The sequence below is a fragment of the Perca fluviatilis genome, chromosome 15 (genome assembly GCF_010015445.1).
Source record: "Perca fluviatilis chromosome 15, GENO_Pfluv_1.0, whole genome shotgun sequence".
Classification (NCBI taxonomy): Eukaryota; Metazoa; Chordata; class Actinopteri; order Perciformes; family Percidae; genus Perca; species Perca fluviatilis.
This window is the reverse complement of record NC_053126.1, coordinates 38,470,316-38,489,946: the sequence shown is the minus strand read 5'-3', so window position 1 is coordinate 38,489,946 and position 19,631 is coordinate 38,470,316. Positions and strand designations below refer to the sequence as shown.

The 19,631-nt window shown below is 38.7% G+C and overlaps 1 long non-coding RNA gene and 1 pseudogene across 2 annotated transcripts; one reads left to right on the top strand and one right to left on the bottom strand.

Moving 5' to 3' along the window:
* The window catches only part of LOC120575410, a 76,866-nt pseudogene that overhangs the window by 39,715 nt on the left and 17,520 nt on the right, over window positions 1-19,631 (top strand).
* On the bottom strand, window positions 4,800-9,669 carry LOC120575412. 2 transcript variants are annotated; one of them, XR_005641986.1, is made up of 4 exons: window positions 9,602-9,669; window positions 8,455-8,541; window positions 7,265-7,333; window positions 4,800-5,083 (listed from the first exon to the last, which is right to left on the bottom strand). It is a non-coding gene; the product is annotated as an uncharacterized LOC120575412 (long non-coding RNA). The 2 variants fall into 2 exon arrangements; XR_005641985.1 differs by lacking the exon at window positions 9,602-9,669 and having other exon boundaries at window positions 8,455-8,598.

The window sequence follows — 19,631 nt, the reverse complement described above, 5'->3', positions numbered from 1 at the left end:
TGTTTAACACTGAAAACACACAGTTCAGTTCAGCGTTTCCTTGCAGCTCGGCTACAGTAGCAGCGAACCTTTAACGTTACCTGTAGTCACATGATCTCTAAACAGTCCGCTCACAGTGAAGTCCTGCACGGATCAACAGATGTTAGAGTTCGGCGGCTGCTCGCTCAGTTGTAATGGAGCCACTCTGTGTTTGGCTAGCTAATAAGACGTTAGTCTGTTATCTTGAGCTTTGTCTGAAGGCGCCGAGTGGCCAGCCAGGCTCGACACACCCGAAACATTCCGCACATCCGCCGATCAGTTTAACCGCTAACCCCCCCGGTACCGGTCAGAGAGGCGTGTTTACTTTGTGTCTCGGTCCTCCAGTGTGTCCAGAGACGGGCTCCGGTCAGTTTTTAATTAGCCTACATTAGTAACAGTTCATTTTGTTATGGTATTAACTTAATCCTAGGAAAGGCAAACAATATAAGACCTTTGTAACGAAATCCAAGACTTTGTATACCAAATTTAAAGCTTTTAAGGCCTTAATTTGAGATTATCTTACAGTTTTTTCGATTGCTAAACGACAGTGGGCACAACTGGAGTCACATGTGCAAAACTCAAACTACAGTCTGCACTACCTACAGTCACCTGAGCTAAACAGTTCACATCACCTGCAAAACTCATTCAAAGCAACACAACTCTTAACACACGTCTCAAACAGTATGCACAGGCCTCACTGAGATAACACACACACACACACACTGAGATAACACACACTGTCACTCAGAACACACTGAGAGTAAAAACACTAGCATCAAACACCAATACAGAAATTACAAACTTTCTCATCTTTACAGTTTGAACAATTTCAGTGACTTGACACTACTCAACAGTTTATTTAAGGAAAAATATAGATTGTATAGCATACCAATTTTTACATAAGGTAAACAAGAAGGAATGAAAATCAGCAGTTTTCTTCAATAAAGTATTTTGTCTCTAGTAATTTATAGAATTACTGGGAAAAAAACTAAAGGTACATAACAGTACCAACGAATAGTGTGACTAATCCTGCCTCTCTCCAGCATCATGTGGCAAGTTCTCTTCATTACTTACATGTTGAATCTCTCATAATAGAAATGAATGTGGTGTTTCTGTTGCTTTCACCTCCATTACTTTCTGAAAAACAGTAAGAATGCAGTTTTACTATTGTAAAGATATAGTGTTTTTTCACTTTTTTTATAGCTGTGTACATAACCTCAGACATCTTACCTGGACATATTGGTATCTTTGCTCTTTTACCAGTTTCTCTCAAACAGTACAGTGTATGATTGTTTCATTCTTATTTGGGGTTTATGTTTGTATACAAAAAAAGACTTTCTGAGCTTTCTTTGTATAAATACCATATATGTTCACTAACTAGTCTAAAACAAGACACCTGCTTAGGCTTTCAGCTAAAATTGCAATCAGCAGTGTTTGATAGGCACCAGACTGGAATCTATTCTGTTCTGAATGTGTGGTTTACAGTGTTGACAGCAGTGTGTTAGCATTTGAACAAAGTGCTGTAAATCTACAGTGTTTTGCGCGTTGTGTTTAAAGTCATGGGATAAGTGTGTAGAGTTTTGAAAACTGTGTTCAAGCAATGAAAAATGGACTAGAGTTTGGTCCACATGAACTGCTGCTGTGCAGACTGTAGTTAGAGTTTTGCACATGTGACTCCAGTTGTGCCCACTGTCGTTTAGCAATCGAAAAAACTGTAATTTAAGACTTTTTCAATGCTTTTAAGACCCCGCGGGTACCCTGACACACACACACACACACACACACACACACACACATACCCGTTTTTATTACCACGTGGGATCCAGTGACAGGCAGCAGCCTGATGGGATCCCCCCTTTCTAAAGTGTGTATAGACATGATTTTAACTGCTAAAATCATTATAATTTTATGTGAACACAAAAATCACTTTAAAACATCAAACACTCTCAAAAAAATTTAAAACCTGAATTTGTTCCCTCCCCTGGGGACTAAACCTGAATTTTTGTCCTTCCTGGGGACCAGTCATGTTATGTCTATTGGACATACAATAAACACATCTGTTGGGCACTGCACAATTCATGACAAGCATTTTGTTAGATTGAAACAACACACTAGAGTAGGTTCTTTCAATATCCAAACCTTTCACAAGCTGATTTCACTTTTATGCTTCGTTTTTACTGCTCTTTTACTTAGTATGATTGAATACATAGCAAATAAAATCATTTTAAAATGAAATACTGGTTTGTCAATCGATCTCTAATGACAAACACCAGACCTGCTTTACAAAGCTGCTTTTTACTGAGTTTGATGATTTAAATACCAGTATGTTTTCTTCCAAAATGCATCTGGTGGGAAAAACCCTAGACCTACTGTAATAAAGGGAGACAAGTTAAGCTCATATTTTCACAAAACCTTCAAACGGCCTTTGCATTTATTTATTTTTTCATTAATCTAGTTACATTCTACAAGCCTCATTCTGCCTTTAATTTCACTTTACAAGAAGCAAAACTTTAGAATGCACAAAATCTGGTGAAGTACTAGGGAAGTCGGAGTGTGTTGCCTGTATTAAGGCTTCACCAGAAGCACTTACAAAAAGAACATGTTAAAAATCGTATCTCTGCCATTCAGTGTGCAAGAAGAATTTACTGAAAGACTTTGCATTTGTTCTTGCATGCATGATACATGCAACGCTCTTTGCATTTGTTGTAACTATTGATTATACATTTATCTTTTATAAATAATTATTCACAGGAGCGAATATTAGTCTTCACGCACTAATTCACCAATTGAGAGTTGTAAAGGCAGCGGTTAGTATGAAACAAAACGGGGAGAGGCAAAGAGTGGCTCCTGTGTGTATAAAACAAGGCAGCAAGCACAAAGAGCAGTCACCACACGCGTAAGTATGTCTGCTTTACATTCACTGGAGGGAAAAACACGCTCTGAAAGGTCAGTTATCATTAATAAAGACAGAAAAACAGTTATTCTGCCTGTAAACCAACTCTGTGATTTCCGTAACGATAGCTGTCAATCAATGGGTAGACTAAGGAGCTCCATGTGTGGTTGAGAGTGCCTTGAAAGTGACTAATCACAAGAGGCCCAGTGCTTCCCTTAGTTTCTGCGCAAAAGTTGTCAAAACTGAGTTTCATTAGCACAGCAGAAATCAACTTTGAAAACATAGTAACTAGTGAGAGCGTGTATTTCCCTCCAGTGCTCCCAAAGCAGACACTCTCACGCGTGTTATCTGCTCCGTATCCTTGCTGCTTTGTTTTATACATGCTGAAGCCATTCTTCACCTCTCCGTATGTCTTGTTTCTTGCTCACAGTCACCTGTACAACTACCTGATTTTTTAATTGCTGCGTGAAGACTATATATATATATATATATATATATATATATATATATATCTGTGCGTGTGAAATAATATAAATTTGCTTGCGAGCACATAACTCTAACGCCATGCTCGGATTATACTGCCATTTATAATTCAGGCATGCAAGAAAAAAGGTTTTCTTCACTAATTCTACGCAACACATATATACATAAGTAACATGATATACAAATTTTCATTTTGCAAGTTAAGTTAAGTAACACTTTATTGTATATTACAGTTTTTTTCGATTGCTAAACGACAGTGGGCACAACTGGAGTCACATGTGCAAAACTCTAACTACAGTCTGCACAGCAGCAGTTCATGTGGACCAAACTCTAGTTCATTTTTCATTGCTAGAACACAGTTTTCAAAACTCTACACACTTATCCCATGACTTTAACCACAACGTGCACAACACTGTAGATTTACAGCACTTTGTTCAAATGCTAACACACTGCTGTCAAAACTGTAAACCACACATTCCAAAACAGAATAGATTCCGGGGCTCAAACACTGCTGATTGCAATTTTAGCTGAAAGCCTAAGCAGGTGTCTTGTTTTAGACTAGTTAGTGAACATATATGGTATTTATACAGAGAAAGCTCAGAAAGTCTTTTTTTGTATACAAACACCAAATAAGAATGAAACAATCATACACTGTACTGTTTGAGAGAAACGGGTAAAAGAGCAAAGATACCAACATGTCCAGGTAAGATGTCTGAGGTTATGTACACAGCTATAAAAAAACAAACACTATATCTTTACAATAGTAAAACTGTGTTCTTACTGTTTTTCAGAAAGTAATGGAGGTGAAAGCAACAGAAACAATACATTCATTTGTATTTAGAGATGATGCAGACATCCAATGTGATGAAGAAAACTTGCCACATGATGCTGGAGAGAGGCAGGATTAGTCACACTATTCGTTGGTACTGTTATGTACCTTTAGTTTTTTCCCCAGTAATTCTATAAATTACTACAGACAAAATACTTTATTGAAGAAAACTGCTGATTTTCATTCCTTCTTGTTTACCTTATGTAAAAATTGGTATGCTATACAATCTATATTTTTTCCTTAAATAAACTGTTGAGTAGTGTCAAGTCACTCAAATTGTTCAAACTGTAAAGATGAGAAAGTTTGTAATTTCTGTATTGGTGTTTGATGCTAGTGTTTTACTCTCATTGTGTTCTGAGTGACAGTGTGTGTTATCTCAGTGTGTGTGTGTGTGTGTGTGTGTTATCTCAGTGAGGCCTGTGCATACTGATTGAGACGTGTGTTAAGAGTTGTGTTGCTTTGAATGAGTTTTGCAGGTGATGTGAACTGTTTAGCTCAGGTGACTGTAGGTAGTGCAGACTGTAGTTTGAGTTTTGCACATGTGACTCCAGTTGTGCCCACTGTCGTTTAGCAATCGAAAAAAACTGTAATTGCATATTGTTAGTACCGCTGTGAAGTCACACATTAGATGCAGTTTAGCCAATTATGACTAATGGATCTTTGACAGACAAGTCACTGCTAAAATCATTGTAGCCTCTACTGCTATGAAAGGAAACCAAAATAATTCTATTTTGTAAGTGCTCCTGGTGAAGCCTTAATACAGGCAACACACTCTGACTTCCCTGGTACTTTACCACATTCTAGTGTCTTTTCCACAGCGTGGACCTCTGCCAATGACCAACTCCTCTTCTTTGAGGTTTCTAAAGAAACAGATAGAAAAACAGAAAAAAAGACAATTAGGGTCATAGTCTGGCGATGTGCAAAATATTATTCAATAACAGTGACAATCAGCTTTATTATTTTGATCAAATGTATAATTTTAATTGAGCAATATCCTAAAAGTGAATATTCTGCACCAAGTCAAAGCCTGTAAAAAATAAAAACAGCCTGGTAACCTAATTGTTTCATAGCATCAGTTTTATTGACTAATGTGTGAAACGTTAAGCTGTCAGTAAGCTGACAACAGAAAACAAATAACACAAGCACTGACTATATTTACTGATCACTTAGTAACCAGGTTATCACCTGTTGTGAGCAGAGGTGTTATCGCTCAGTGGCAGATACCATGCTTACTGTATCAGGTAACGTACTCCGCCCAGTACCTACAGTTACTGTCAAGAAAACAGACAAAACTACTGCTTAAAATAAGCTACTCAGTCTCAACTTGCCCAAGGTGTATTTATACTACTTAGACAACTACTTATTCTTAGAAACTGAAGGCTCACAAGCCTGTGGGTATAATTAGCAGAAGGCTAAACTATTAGCACCATTTTCTCTCAATCTCTGAAATGATTTGCTCAGTTTTCTTCATAAAAAAAAAAAACTTAACTTGAGTTCATGTTTATGTAGCTAGCTAGAGCCTTGAAAAACAGTATGTCATCAAGGGCTTACAAAGGAAACAGGACTGTCATTGTCATTGCAGCTAAACAACAGCATCAGGATCACAGTCAATATGGCGATGATTGAAATTAACGACTAGTTCTCATATATATATATATATATATATATATATATATATATATATATATATATGTGTATTTATTATATAGACTGATGGTTTATCATATTTGAGAATAACAATCATAAAAACTAACGTCATGCATATTTTTTAAAACACAGCCTAAATTATTAAAAATTGTTGGGTCCATATTCCCCTGCATTTACTGAGTGAAATACCTGTTTTTGGGCCACAGCTTTTATTTTTATTTGATGGATAATTTTATCCAATATGACTTACAGCCACAGTACAGTAGGCACATCTAGTGTTACAGAAGGAATGATCAGACCAGGAGTTAAGCCCAGTCTCTCAGGGGGAAATCAGACATCTTAACCGCCGATGGGCTCTCTACCTTGTGGCAACATTCTAACTTGTGGATATTTTGTATCATAGCAATTAGACCAAACAAAGACGTCTCAGCAGGAAAAAATGCTGCACCTCCGAAGTGCTCTAACGCTCCCATTTGGGCTTTTCACTTCCAACTCCTACTGTTTAGTAGTTCTGTGTGACAAAGGCAAAGACCAAACAAGGCGCTAGGTATCAGGTAGGGCTGCACGATTATGGCCGAAATGATAATCACGATTATTTTGATCAATATTGAGATCACGATTAATTATCACGATTATATTGTGCTACATTCCTGCTAATACATCCATATTGTGCTACATTCCTCCTTTATTGAAGGATACTGTGAAGGAGTATGCCATTTCAGCTGTTGTCCGACCACTTTCCATACATGCACGTTTACCGTATGGTATCTACCTGACGAAATAGCAACGCGGATTTCTGTGGCTCATTACACTGCTACTTACATGTATGTGTTGCGCTCTGATGCTCCGAAACCCACGTTAGAGGCAACATAAACATCGCTGCATGTCACGCTAGTAAACACTAATAACACGTTACACAGCAGGTAATGTTAGCCTAGCGTTAGCCACAGTAGTAACTGGATTAAACACGGCTAAAATGCTGACAGCTAAACGGTGTAGTGTGGCAGGATTCCAACAGCGGGACATCAAACAGTCTGCTGGTAAACTGGTAAACATTGTGACCGGCTTATGATGACCGACCGCTACCTGTTGTGGAATTTTCCTCATGTTACTCTGTCCTCTGTGACTGTCTACATCTAGAAACTAAGCTGTGTGGTGCAGGGAACAACTCTGATTGGCTCATGGAGGCACATGATCAGACAGTGGTTTATGGAGCGCTAGATTGACTTTGCAAAAACTTTGATAAGGAGCATTCTATAAACGGAATGATGCATTTTAAATATCGCTCGATCACGCAAATTAGATCGTGGGAAGCCAAAATCGTGATCGTGATTAAAATTTGATTAATTGTGCAGCCCTAGTATCAGGTGTCATGGCCTCAGTCTGTGGGTTACCTGTGGTTGCAGGTTCAAAACTGCCAGGCTCATCAGAGGTCCGCTGTCCTCTGTTGGATCTTGAGGTTCCTATCAGAAGAATAAATAGTTTTTGAAATGAAAAATATGTAGGTTGCCACTGTGGAAAACCAGATATGGGGGGGAAAACGTTCTGCAAATACTCCACCCAAAATTATCAATCACTGTACAACAATTAACCAATGGTCACCTGATCTGAGTATACAAACTAGACGGTCAAAAAACATCACACTGCTGTAGGTGAAGCCAGTCAACAGGGCTCTACTTCAGTTTGCTGGCATCTTTGTAGTGCTTGGCAGAGCTGCTGCATGAAGCAGCAATTCTTGAAGCAATGAAATGATAGAAGCACCTTCCTGATTTTATTGGTTTCTGGTTCTTTGAACAAGTTTTTTGTTGGCGCAACTATCAAATTGTGTTCTAGTGTTGTGTGTGGTCACTGTTACAATTGTATTTAAGTAGTAAACTGGATTTCATACTTGCCAATCACTAAATGTGAGCGCTGTGGATAAATTATCGCTTTTTCCACAGTATTTTAATATCCTTTTTTAATCGTTTGTATGAACTAATGAACTAAAGCTTAGCTGATTTAGTTTAATCAGGAAGACCATGTTCATCACTCACTTTACTGGCTGATTTACCATGAAAACTGCGCTAATGCGGGTCCCCTCATATGACAGCTACAGTAGCTTGTTGCTAAACTGTGTGTAACGTGTGTTTCATGCAAAGTTATCCTAAGGTTCTATCTATGTGCAGTTTTTTACTTAAACGGTGATTAGCTAGCAAATATGCCAACTGACGGTGACGTTATTGTCATTTTTGGCACAATGTTTAGTAATGACACTAGTAGTGGTCACAGTCAGTGAATATGTGATCTGAGATGCACATTGTAAAATTGGAATTGTTCCTTACATATGATGTGACAAATAATGCTTTTCAGAAACAATAGCAAATAAAAAAAAACTATTGCTAAAAAGAAACTACACAATGTATTTACTTAGGTAAAGTAACTGCTGAGAACTTTTTTTCAGCTGTTTCAGCATAGTCTGTTCATATGGGACCTTACGCTCAGGATTCACTGCCAACCTGCCGATCGTCTCCCAAGAATTATCCTGTCGGTTTATTTTCTTTTGTAAAAGTTAGGTGTCCAGCTTGTTTTAATCATGCAAACTTACGGATACGCTGTCAGTTCTCCTCAGGGGTGGTACATCTGGGTCATCACCAACCTCATCATGTGAACTCTCAGAATCTAGGCTTACTTCCTGTGGGGGTAAAAACAATATAAAGCACTGGCAAAATAATCACTATATCACAGTGTTTCTGCTATAAGTAGAAACACCATACTTCCCTTACAGTTTTTCAGGTTAAGGGAGCCAAGTATGTAGAATTTAGGAAAAAAAGATATATATAAATCATAGTCATAAAAGCCAGGTTGAAGTAAACTATTAAGCTCAGTTCAGACCAAAGATTCACAATTAGATGACATTTTAGAACGTAGCAGGTAAAAGTTGCAGGGGTCTGAACCGGAATGAAGTTTATAGGCTCTTATCAGTCTGTTTACCAGCACTTAATTAACCAGGTTAAATGTGACCATGTGCAGAACAACAGACAGTACTGCAGGTGTGGCAGAATGAAAGCAGAGATATTTGTAGAAATGCCTTGTCATATTTAAAAAAGAATGTGTTGGTCTGTCTCACTGCGCTTATGGCTGCTCTGACACCATTTTTTAACAGAATTAAATTAAATTGTGCAAGCAAAACCACTGATATGAATGAGAAGAGTAAAACTAATTCATGATTTTCTTTAAGATTAGAAAATAATTAGCCCATTGTTTAACAGCAACTCAGCTGCTGTTTGTTAAACTTTAGGTGTATAACTCGTTTAGCCCTGAATTAAGAACTTATTCTAGAAAGATACTGAATATTGGTAGCTAACATTAACATTACTGATGACTGTAGCAGGTGAGAAATGCTCATTAAACATCCCCATTTTCTCTCCTTAGCCCCTTGCTCCCACACATGAATATTAGCTAACTTTATAATGTTAGTAATAGTATAACTATACAGAAGTGGAGACAGCACAGTAACAATCAGCAGCAACAAAGGCAGTCCATAACCGAAAGAAATACTGAAATACCAACTCAAAAGTGTAGCTAATGTTAGAGTTTGCTAACAATATTGTAACACTAGCTAGCTAGCTGGTGACAACTTAGCCATTGTTAGTATTGGCAAACCATGCTAATATAAAAATTAGCTGCAAACCTAAGACTGAAAACATGCTTAATAAATAATTACTAAAACAGTTTAGTGTAAGGTTACTTACCTAACGTTAGTTTCCATGTGTTCCTCGTCCATTATTGTCTGTAGGAGCACCTTCTGTCTGTGCTGCTGCCAGCTTGTGCTCCTGCTTGCTTCTACTGCACGTGCACATGCTGCAGCCCACTCACTAGCTATGTTTCCATCGACCCGTTTTTATCCGAATTAAGTGATATTGAATGAAAAATGTCTTATGGAAACAGTAAAATCCGACTGAAGACGAGATACTTTTTTAATTTAATTTACCAGAAAAATATAACAGCTATTTTAGATAGCAAAAATCTAAGAAACGCCATCATTTATCAGGAGCTCGCGAAGGAAATGACCAACAGTTACGACAGGGACATTAAACGCTTAACTTGAAAAAGCTTAACGTGGTGTAATGTATCTAAACAACGATCACTCATCACCAGATTTATCATGGTTATATCTTGTCATGAACACTTAAGCCTGTCAAAAAAACTAAATCGAAATCCAACGAGTATAGAAGTTATCTCACGTTAATATTTTCAGGGCTCTCAAGTTTTGAAGACAGGCAAGAGTGACACCCCACAAAAAAGATCATCGATTGGTGGCGGGTTGGACGAGTCGCAGGAGTAGCGGTGTTTCATTAATATTATTATTATTAGTAGTATTTTTGTTGTTATTATTAATAATTGCTCAGATTTACAAAAGAAAAGATTTGACACATGGCACTGACAATTCAACCAAATACAAAGTATTTATTCAATTTCCGCATGGCATGGTGACTTATGATAAGGGGGTATGGGGTCCTCCCCCGAAAAAAATTGAGCATTAAACTCTTCATTTCCTGCATTCTGGTGAATTTTTATGCACCTATTTATACCTTTTCTGAATCAATTCATGCTGGAAATCTTTATGTAATGGTAAACATAGATTATTATCCAAATATAAAAACATAATGGAATATATGGCAGTTAGGCTCTCAGGCATTCTGTATTGCTTTCATCTATTTATTCTCCTGTAGATCAGCTTTCCTAATTAAATCTGAGTCAGCACACATGTAGCCTAGCATCATTTACTCTTCCCTTTTCTTTTGCATCTTTTGTTGAGGATTTAACCTCCTTAAATGTGCATATGACAATTATTCACGTCAATGATACATTAATTCATTTTAATGAATTAATAAACAGAATTGTTTGAGCAAGATTTCTGCTCATGTTCAAAACGTGGTGCACATTCAAAACATATCTGTTTTATCTGAGTTTTGGAGGAGTCGTGATATTTTGAGAAAAATAAAGTTATAATAGTCAATATATTTCAAAATAATGTGCTGTGCATTAACGTGATTGCTCTGCTGAGACGGTAGATCTCAGACCGTCTGACAGACACAGAGCCCCGTTTGGGTCTCTGGTCTCTGAATGAGCTAATGTTTAGGGAAGTGTCTGTACGCTGCTCTATGCTTTTTTTTTTCATTGGCTGTTGCATTAAATCTTACCCAGATACAATGGTGCTATTTTCTGATTGGCTATTGTGTAGCCCCTTTCTTTTTTTTGATTGGCTGATAAGTGGCAGGCTCGACTAAGAACTCCAGGGGAGACGCGCTTGATTCCTGCCGGTTCCATAGTGAGAGCGGCGTGGGCAGAGAAATTTTGGGCGCTGCGGCATATTCAATTTATTTAAAATAGTTTTTCCACGTGAGAAATACAATGTGTGGCGGGAGTGCGTGACAAAAGACCGAAATGAGTGACTGTCACGTTCAATGCGTGACTTTTTGAGAGCCCTGTATTTTCTTCATCAGTGGCCGTATTAATATTATTAATATGGCGAGGAAAAAGCTTAACGTGGTTTAATGTACCTAAACAATGATCAATCATCACCAAATTTCTCTCTCATATTACCCATCATAACCACGGAAAACTGTCAAATAATCTAACCCAAAGTCCAATTATTATGGACGTTATCTGACATAAAGCGTTTCTGCTTCAGGGCAGCGGAGCGGCTGGGGGTTGACTCTCCACGGTTCTCATTGGCTTTATAAGTCCTAATGTGAATAAGCTTAACATGGTTTAATGTACCTAAACAACGATCAATCATCACCAAAAAATCCTCTTCTATATTGCTCATCATAACCACTTAAAACGGTCAAATCTAACCCAATGTCCAAATATTATGGACGAAAACATTAACGTGAGATAACTTCTATAAACGTTGGATTTCGATTTAGTTTTTTTGACAGGCTTAAGTGTTCATGACAAGATATGACCATGATACTGGTGATGACGTTTTAGAATGTCCCTTACGACAAGCCGTGGGACGTCCTGCGGAGTAAATGGAAGGCGCTCAAACAGCGATACACGGCTCAAAAAAGAGAGTTGTCTCGCAGCGGTGCCGGAGGGAAAATATAAGGTAAGTTCCACCTTTTTGATGAGCTGGATCATATCCTCAGCCAAAGGTCCATCGGAGCTTAGGCTATAGCTTGGCTTCTAATATTAACAACTACTTTTGTCTAGCAAAACTTTGTTCGCAAAAGTTCGCTTGAATCTTGTGCAATTCAGTTCAGAAATGAATGGAAACACCATACAAAATAAGAAACAGCCAGGGGACCTCCCGTTATTTTACCTGGGATGGAAGCTACTGTCAGCAGCTCGTGTGGGTGGGGGAGGGGGGTCAGGTGAGACCGGAATGCAACGCAGAGCTGATCCCGTGCAGGTGGGGACGTATGGGGACCGAAAAAGTCAGGAAAGGTGTATTCCTCCCTCACCTCTTTGATTTAGTGTGGGCATGGTATCATTGTATTGCATGGTATTGTTGAGTTGTGTTTCACCAAATTATAATTGCATCCAAAAGAAAAATATTTGTATGCACTTTTAATATCCTTAATTTTAGGGTAGATGGTTTTGCCCAGAGTTTACATATTGAGAATGAGGACATACGTCATGGTAGCTGTCACGTCACGATTTGGGCGGTGTCTGAGCCCGTCCACCATCTTGGTGTACCTACAGTATCGGTTGCCCTGGGCAACAATGTAAGAGCGCTGCATTTCAAAACACTGGACGAAACTGATGTGGAACTGTGAACGAACAGTTCTGTTCAATTTTTTTGTTGATATGGAGAAGGTGAATCAGCGTCAGTCTGCTTGCAGGAGAATATTCTGTCGGCAACTTTGCCCGCAACGTGCAAAGGTAGGCAACCTTATAGTAGCTACATTAGCTTGTAGTTTACTGCATGCACGTAACATTAGCTCATTGTCCACTAGCTTCTAGCTTTCAAACAAATGCAGTGCAAAATATAATCAGCACCCACAAAGTAAACGCTACCAGCTAATGGAGGTTGCCCCAGGCAGTATGATATGCAGTGAACTGCAAGTGAGAAAGGTTAAATAGTACTGTAAAACCACAAGCTACAAGGCTACATCCAACGTATGAAAAGTCAACAACACCATTGATAAACACCCACTACAAGTTGTCAGTTAAGACCATGATGAATAAACTACACCACTACAGTAACATGAAGTACCTTCATGTTACAGTATGCTTAAATATACTTGATACAATTTTAATCTTACCAGGACAGGTTGAATAACTACTGGACTAGCTAACCTAAAGCTTTCTCCTTCTGTCTGCAGTCCTGAGGCAACACCATTATCGGCAGCTGAGTCTGATCGTCGCTTCGTGTTGAATATACTAGTGTACAGTATATAGTCATGTTTGAATAAATGTTATAATAAAGATACACGTTTCGTTAATGTCTTTGTAGAGCTTGTATACCTAACGAGTTATTAAAACAGGTAGCCTATGAATGTTATTATTCAGTTAGAAGTTTACTATGTCCAGGTCATAATTTGATGGAAAAACAGTTTATATTATATACACACCAAAAAACTTAATGACAGACAAACCAGTTAATTTAATGCATTTATTTTTTGAATGGCAATCTCTAATATAGCAAATAATATATTCAGCATCTCTCTTTGGCCTCTGTTTCCCTGCTTGTCTTTTGCTTTTCCATCCTCAGTGACCACCTCCGTTTGTTCCTTACTCCCTGTTAAAAGACAGCAAACACAAGAAAAATATGTTTATCGTTATGAATGCTAATACGTAACGTTACGGAACGTTATACTTTTTACATTTAAAAAAGTTTTAGCTTTCATTTAACGTTGCTAGTGAAGTTAACAGGAGCAGCTTTACCCATCCTGCAGCTACAACTGATAAACACACACGTTTCTAAATCTCTGCTAACGTTACGCATATACAGTAACTGCTTATAAAAAGAAATGAAAATGCCACCGGACATTAAACTTTACAAACACAAATGTCACAAAAGACAGCGACCCAACTAACAGGCTAATGTTAAATGATTAGCATGGGTGTATTCACTGCTTACAACTGTAGTTAGCTAGCAGGCTAGGCAACAACGTTAGGTGCACTTCGTGGCTTTAAGAGCTGACAACACAAACACATTTAAAGAGATTTTAAGAGAACTTACTCAAATGAAAATGCAGAGAACACACTCTCATCGACAGGGAAATGTGGTCGAAAGTTATGTCCTTTTTTTCTAATTACAGTCACTCAAGAAATCCGAAGTCTCATTATCACATCGGAAAAATGCTCTCCTTTGTGCTTTTCCATGTAGGGATACGAAAAAACTGTAACACATTGTTCCTACGGTTTCCACGAAAATCGTGTGTGGAACTGAAGCAGTCTTTGACACAGCAGTGTCTTCCAGGAATTCTAAAATAGTTAATTTTCTTGAATCTAGACTAGCGAAAAACAGATGAACCTCCTCTGCTACCAACACAAACAATGAACACATTCAGCTCAAAATGGCGGAAGGGGGATCTCTAGGGGCGGGGCGCTGTGCCGTGACAATATCTCCTCATTCTCAATAGGAATTTTGAACAGAGTGGTGTTCCATTCAGGACCGGTTCTGGGCAGCTTTAAATGGCGGACGCAGTAAAAAATGTTGGGTGGGCACAAGCGACTAGTGCAAATACACATGTTCTTTAGTACTGTAAGATATAATTTGCACTTTTTTATTTTATCATCTAAAGCTTTAAATCATAGTAATTATTCATTAATTTATATACAAAAGCCAAAAATTTTTTTGGACTAATAAACAGATAGCTGGTGCCACGGAGGGAAACTGTCCATACACAAGTATCCCCGCTATATTTAGAATATTTTCATGGTTTTACCTTGCTGTCAGACAGCCCTTTACAATGGGGAACTGAAGCCGTTTTAACAAACGCATTCATTCAAAAGCAGTCATTTAACAGCGCAGGACAGTTGCTGCTCTACCGCTGCCTCGATCGGATAGTTGTGTTATAGTGTGACTTTCTTTAGTGTTAAACAAAAGCAATGTGTTTATCTGTGCTAGCTGCTGGTGAAGGCTAGTGTTTCCTGTGCTGCGCTCCATAGCAACTGCCTTGGTATATGCAGGCAGTCAGCCCTGGAGGGCCTATTCTATAGGGCTTATTCGATCTACGTCATCAATGTTCGCAGCGGCCATGTTGTTGACATAGAAACCACGGCAACCGTCAGTCTGTCCATTGACAAGCAAGAAATCGTCGGTATTGTCGCTGTATTTATTTATTTTTTACCGGCGCGATGGTGTGTTGTGTAATACACGGCTGTTCTAACAACAGTAATAAGAACCCCGGAGTGAGTTTTTATGCAATACCAACTGTCAGACAACGTGAAGGGAGGGAGACAGAGGAGTTGAGCCAGCGCAGGCGAGACTTGTGGCTAGCTAGAATAAATAGGCTAAACTTTCAGTCAACTCCTCACAGCAAAGTCTGTTCTCATCATTTTGCCACAGGTAAAGTTAGGGATATATGCCTCACAGCAAAGTCTGTTCCCTTCATTTTTATCACATGTAGGCTAACGTTACAGTTTTTAGATAACATTACCTCACAGCAAAGTCTGTCCCCATAATTTGATCACATATGGTTAGCTGTAAGTGTAAGCAGTCGCTGAAACTGCTCTTTCAGGAAGCTGCCATAAATTGAGACAATTATTAAATTAGTATTAATAAGATATATTAGTATTAATAAATTTGTATTAATACAATGTCCTTTGTGGGCTTAAGTTAGCCAGATCCCCAAAACACAGTTTATACCTACACTGAGAGTTTTCATGCATGATCAGACATCAGTATCATGCAGTAATTTGCAGTTAGTAGTTACCGTAGCTTACCTATGAACATATAGGTCTGGCATTGATAGGGAATTAGTGCTTATATGATACTGTGTTATTTTGTTACAGCACTCCTAGTAAAAGTTATTCTGGAGCCCTGACTTGTATTAGGTTGAGGGTGAACAGTCCCTTTTGTGTGGATTTCTTTTAGGTAAGCCATCATATCTACATGACAGCACTCATCCTGATTGGGCCCCCTCATTGAAGCTGGCAGGAGAGACAGGTCAGACAGGAAAGGCTGAGAGAGCAACAGACTTCCCAGAAAAGAGTCCCAGAAAGGATGTGCAATGGCCAGGTACAATAGGGTGCAGCAGCAAAGAACACAGGCATCAAGTTCAGGGAGTGTGGCACAGGAGCAAGACAGCCCAGGGATGAGCACTACAGAGGCTTGCAGTGAGGTTATGGATGCTTTTGAGACTGTTGAGGAAGATACGTGCACATCTGAAGTGTGCTCTAAAATACAAGCTGATCACCAGAGACTGCTTACTGACAATATTACTCTGAAATGTCAGCTAGCTACAGAAAAGATAAGCATAGACACACTTAGGGATGATGAGAAAAAAGTCAGATTTTATACAGGTTTACCCAGTTTTGCTACATTAATGGTGATCTATAATTTCATTGAAGGTTCCCTTACTGACAGCATTAAAACTTCACTAACCAAGTTTCAAAAACTTGTGTTGGTACTGATGAGACTCCGCCACAACTTCCCAGAACAGGACCTTGCCTACAGATTTGGCATTTCACAGTCTACCGTGTCCAAAACCTTTGTTTGTGTCATACATGTCTTGTATGTGAAACTTAAGAAGTTTATCTTTTGGCCGAGGAGAGATGAGCTTTTGAAGTCTATGCCAATAACCTTTCAACAACATTTTGGGTCAAGAGTGACAGTAATAATTGATTGTTTTGAAATTTTTATAGAGAGGCCTTCAAGTTTGACAGCACGCAGTCTCACTTGGTCTTCATATAAACACCATAACACTATCAAATACCTTATAGGCATCACACCTCAGGGATCCATTTCTTTCCTCTCTAAGGCATGGGGAGGGCGTACTACCGATAAACATGTCACAGAAAACTCAGGCTTACTCAAGCTACTTAACCCCGGTGATTTCATCTTGGCAGACAGAGGTTTTAATATACAAGAGAGTGTAGGGTTAAAATGTGCAAAAGTTGTAACACCCAGTTATACTCGAGGAAAGCTACAGCTGTCTGCTCTTGAAGTTGAGGCCACCCGCAAAATCGCACACGTCCGCATACATGTAGAAAGAGTGATAGGATTGGTGCGCAATAAATATGGGATACTGTCTGAGAAGATACCCATCTCCTACCTGGTGACATCAGGATCCGAGGTAGCGGTTATCGATAAGATAACTACAGTGTGTTGTTGCCTTACCAACATGTGCTCTTCGGTTGTACCTTTTGGTTAGATGTGTGTGGTTGTAAAACGGGTTGTTAAATGGATAGTTCACTTTAAAATGAAATATTCTGTCATCATATACTCACCCTCAAGATGTTTCAAACCTGTATGTGCTTTGTGTTCAGCAGAAGAAAGAAATTCATACAGGTTTGAAACAACTTGAGGGTGAGTGTATGATGACAGAATTTTCATTTTAAAATGAACTATCCCTTTAATACATGTTTAGTGTTACCTTAACATCTTAATCACAAAAGTCAGGTTTAGTATGGAATAAGTCAAAGTTATTTTATAATCATCTTCAACAATCAACATTTTAGCATTAAAGGCAGTCATTAGAAATGGTAATGAATTTCATATTTTTGTATAAAATGACAAAACACTGAACTGTAAATACAAATTATAATAAAAACCTGTTACATCAGAATCCTCATTTCATGTGTCATACTTTACCATCACACTCCAGCTCTACACACCAAACAGTACCATTTGCTCCTCTTATTAGGCATACGTTTCATGTTCATACATGAGAGATGGAACCATAGATGAAGGCAGTCCTCACTGTGACAACGCACCACACGGTCACGCACTTTATATGGTTGCTTGCACACGCAGATGATGTCTGATGGGCTTGGTTTTCCTCTGCTTTCAGAGGGACCCACTTCAGTCACATCAGCTGTGTCAGTCGGCATTGCTGATGGACATGGCCTTGAGAAAAGTTTGCCCACAAGCTCTGGGAGAAGGGCTTTGGAAAAAAGATCATTAGATTTTGACTTGATTACTTCCCAGAGTCCAATATCTGGTTCTATCCTCTCTATGTGTACATCATTTTCTGACCATACAACAAAATCAGCAAACTCCTTATTGCATACAAGCATCTGTGTCTGGACCTGAAAATAGTAGGCATGTGAATGTTTGAGCTGTAATTTTCCATTACATTCCTCCAAACAGAATCTGCCATCAACACATTCTTTGAGGCTTATGCTATCATGTGCACAAAACGGACATTTAACCTCCACTACACCATCACCACAGCAGTCGCAATGTACTATCCCATCTGGTGTAGCACCTATGTGAGGCAGTTCTGGATTTATTACAAAACCACTGGTCTCACATCTGAAATTGGTGTGTGAATGCATTTGCTGACGATAAAAAGTTAGTGCCTGTTGTTCATGATCACACCCCCAAGTGGTTGCTTTACTTGTAAAGCCTGCGCTTAGAGGGTAACACATATTTTTGATGAGGCTTTGTGATGGATTCTCAGGTGGTGTGGAGCAAGCAGCTTTCATGCGTGAGGCTGTAATTCTGCCAGCCCTAAATCTATACCAGGCTTTACTTTTAGACTGTTCTCTTGTCTGCTGTTCTATTGTGTCAGCTTGCCTTTGAGAAATGTCAACTGCAATGGTACTACAGTGTAAGAGTAACTGTTCGCTTGTCATAGAAATGCACTGTTCATCGAATAGCTCACTCAGGGGCTGGCCAGTATCGGTGTTCGACACTGGAGCATAGAACTCTGCATAGTCTTTTATGACAGACAGCAAGACTGGTTTATCACCTGTAGCATGCAGCTCTCCCAGGAAAGTAGCGATCTCAGCATCTGTTGGCTCTGACACATCAGGTAGCTTTTGTTTGTCATTGTATTGTATTGGTTTCCCTTCTGAAAATGTTGTGTCCAGTCTGTTTTTGATTATAGCTTTTGAGTGAAAGTCAATGTTTTCTACTTCAAGGTACTTTTCCTTTGGTTGTCCACTTGGAAGTAACCAATATGCAGGTTTTTCTGTCACAGTTTGGGACTCACGGAGCAAAACAGCTGCCTTGATGGCGAAAAGAACCGCTCCAACATGGCTACATGTCTCGCCTAATCCCGCCATGCAGGTGCAGTTTGCAGCCAAGATAATGCCATCCTTCTGGGCAGTAACCCATGGGCGCAGAGGTGGGGCACTTAACTTCTGACTGTGTTTAACCTATGAAAATACAAAAACACAGAATTGCATTCAAGATTTCAAACAAGATACATGCATGACATTAATTTTTTTAATTGTGTGTATGGCAGCTTCTATTCTTATCTTATGGCAAATAAACATTCACATGCCTAGGTTATTATTTTCACAAAACACAGTTTCAAAAGATTTTCAGATATTGTTAAATAATATCTGAAGCAGGAACAGAAAGAAAGTATAAGGACAACAAACCTGCTGTGTGTAGGTTCAAAAGTAGCTTAATTACAACGTAAATTATTACTAAGTTGTGATTTATGCTTCACTAAAATAAAATGTTGCACCACGGAGATAAGTTACAACATTACTCTGAGTAACAACTAGGGTCTGTGTAAATCATAAAATGTCATGATTGCCTTATTTGTGACTTGAAGTTATGACCAAAGTAATCGTGGTGTAAATAATTTTAGTTGCTGATGTAGTTAAAAACTAAGGAGTAGTTACTAAGCCTCTAGTGTCGACTTT